Genomic DNA, 3,186 nt, shown 5'->3' on the forward strand with positions numbered 1-3,186 from the left:
CCATACAAAGTATTTGATGTCTTCATTTGCGAGTTTTTTCTATCTTGTTGACACATGGTAACGTAATGGTGAACTTGGGGCAATGATACAGTTTGTATGTACGTCGCCATTGCAACTTGACAGAGTTCTGCCATTTTAACTTAAATGTGAAAAAATTAAACATATTACTACAGTAGTTTGCATGTGACTTTACAGAAAGACACAGAACAATATCAAGCTGAGAGCGATGGTAATTTATGTCATTTTACCACTCAATAACCGACAAAATCGCTAGACTTACGATGTTGAAGTCACTGCCCAAATGTCACTCTACGACAGAAACAATCTTCTTTGAAAGAAAGTCTTCTTATAGAGACAAAGACCACCACTATATTAACTTGCCTCTCGTACACGATATCTTCCAAAGAGAAACAACAAAGCAAAACTGGAACCTTTCTTTTTCACTTAGTAGCTATGGTGGTTCTACTGAACTCACGTCCTTGTTTTGTTGTTCTTATTCTACTTGCAGCATTCTCTTGCTTCTCTCTGAGACTATGTTTCGGCGAAGACAGAATCACGTTCTCAACTCCGATCAAAGACACTTCTCTCCAAAAGTGGTGTGTTCAGGTTTGGTTTCTTCACTCCTGTAAACTCAACTGGTCGGTTACGTTATGCTGGGATTTGGTACGACAAGATTCCAGTTCAAACTGTGGTTTGGGTCGCCAACAGGGACGCTCCCATCAACGACATTTCCGGTGTTGTTTCCATCTCTGACAACGGAAACCTCGTGGTCACGGATGGTCGAAACAGCCTTCTATGGTCGACCAACGTCACCGTACCAGTAGCTCCAAATGATACTTGGATTCAGCTAATGGAAAATGGGAATCTTAGGTTACAAGACAACAGAAACAACGGTGAGATTATATGGGAGAGTTTCAAGCATCCCTATAGTTCTATGTTGCCAAGAATGAGTCTCTTGATCAACAGTAAAACCGGAGAAAACATCGGTCTTACTTCTTGGAGAAGCTACACAGATCCTTCAACAGGGAACTACACAGTTACTCTTGTCGCTTTCCCGTTTCCTGAGCTTCTAATCAGGAAGAACAGTGCTACACAGTGGCGTAGCGGTCCCTGGAACGGCCAGGTTTTCATCGGTTTACCGGATATGGATTCCCTTCTGAACATTGATGGGTTTAACCTCAACAATGATAACCAAGGCACGGTTTCACTGACCTTTGCTAATGACTCTTTCATGTATCACTTCAACTTGGATCCTAATGGAGCTATATACCAGAGAGACTGGAGTACTTCTATGAAAGATTGGAGAGTTGGTGTCAGGTTCCCATCTACAGATTGTGATGAATACAATAGATGTGGTCCATATGGGAGCTGCAATTACCGGGAAGACCCACAGTGTAAATGCATAAAAGGGTTTGTGCCTAGGAATAACACTGAGTGGAGTGTAGGAAACTGGATTAGTGGATGTGTGAGAAGAGCTCCACTACGGTGCGAGAGACTCAGGAATGGAACTAGTAACGGAGGAAAAGAAGATTGGTTTTTGAAAGTGCAGAAGATGAAAGTACCAGTGAATGTGCAACCGTCTTTAGCTAATGCCCAAGCTTGTCCTAAGGTTTGTTTAGATAACTGTTCTTGCACAGCTTATGCATATGATCAAGGCATTGGATGCATGCTTTGGAGCGGTAGCTTGGTTGATATGCAATCATTCTTGGGAAGTGGCATTGATCTTTATATTCGACTCTCGCATTCTGAACTCAGTGAGTAAAAAAAAAAACTCTACTAATCTCACCTTTGTTATTATTCATTTACTAATGACATATCACCAAAATCTTGTAGAAGCACATAGCAAGAGAGCAATAATGATCACAGCACTTGTGCTAGGCGTTGTGTTTGTTTCTGCGGTTTGTGTTCTTTTAGCATGCCTGAAACTCAATAAGCGTCCAGGTTAGAGTTTTCTTTACTCTTGCTTGAGATTGTTCCTTTTATAATAGTTTGTTTGCATCTTCAATCATTTCCTTAGGAGAACCAAAGAAAGATAGAAGCGTAGAGCAATTGTTAAAGAGAATGGAAGAAGTTAATAGTGGTGATGAGCCTGCTTCTAACCAAGTTAAGCTAGAGGAGCTTCCGCTCTTTGAGTTTCAAGTGTTAGCTACAGCAACTGATGACTTCTCTCTCAGAAGCAAGCTCGGACAAGGCGGATTTGGTCCTGTTTACAAGGTAAATACACTAAACAGAACACTTTTTGAAAAGAGATTTGTATACAAAAATCTCATATTAATCTTTTCTTCAGGGAAAGTTACCTGAAGGGCAAGAAATTGCGGTGAAGAGGCTCTCAAGGGCATCAGGACAAGGACTTGAGGAGCTTATGAACGAAGTGGTTGTCATTTCGAAGTTGCAACATAGGAATCTGGTGAAGTTACTCGGCTGTTGCATTGAAGGTGAAGAAAGGTTGCTAGTCTATGAATATATGCCAAAGAAAAGCTTGGATGCATATCTATTTGGTAAAATGATCTCCTCTGTTTCATAAATCTGTTCTTACTTAGGAAAGCTAATGATTTTGTAAGCTATTTCTTCAGACCCTTTGAAGCAAAAGATTCTTGATTGGAAGACTCGGTTCAACATAATGGAAGGAATATGCAGAGGTCTTTTGTACCTTCACAGAGATTCAAGACTAAGGATCATACACAGAGATCTAAAAGCCAGCAACATTTTGTTAGATGACAACCTGAATCCTAAAATATCTGATTTCGGGCTTGCAAGAGTTTTCCGAGCGAATGAAGATGAAGCTAACACAAGAAGGGTTGTAGGAACTTAGTAAGTATCCATTCCCAAAAAATAGTAACACAAATATTTTGAAAACCAGTTTTATCATAGCCTATATGAATGATTTTTTTTATGTTATTGCAGCGGCTACATGTCACCGGAATATGCAATGGAAGGTTTATTTTCAGAAAAATCAGACGTTTTCAGCTTAGGGGTTATACTTTTAGAGATCATAAGTGGAAGAAAAAACTCTCACAAGGAAGAGAATCATCCAAATCTTTTATCTTATGTAAGTGTGTGCTAATAATTAGTGTTTAGTAGCTTTTATAGCTTTTAAACTTTACCCGTAAGTTTGGTCTGTTTACAGGTGTGGGCGCTATGGAATGAGGGTGAGGCTGCTTCTCTAGCAGATCCAAACGTCTTTGA

The 3,186-nt window shown here is 39.9% G+C and overlaps 1 pseudogene; it reads left to right on the forward strand.

The window, feature by feature from the left end:
- The first annotated feature begins 438 nt into the window (after positions 1-438).
- On the forward strand, positions 439-3,178 carry LOC106321428 (annotated as a pseudogene).
- The last annotated feature ends 8 nt before the right edge of the window (positions 3,179-3,186 follow it).

Source organism: Brassica oleracea, unplaced genomic scaffold (genome assembly GCF_000695525.1).
Source record: "Brassica oleracea var. oleracea cultivar TO1000 unplaced genomic scaffold, BOL UnpScaffold01628, whole genome shotgun sequence".
NCBI lineage: Eukaryota > Viridiplantae > Streptophyta > Magnoliopsida > Brassicales > Brassicaceae > Brassica > Brassica oleracea.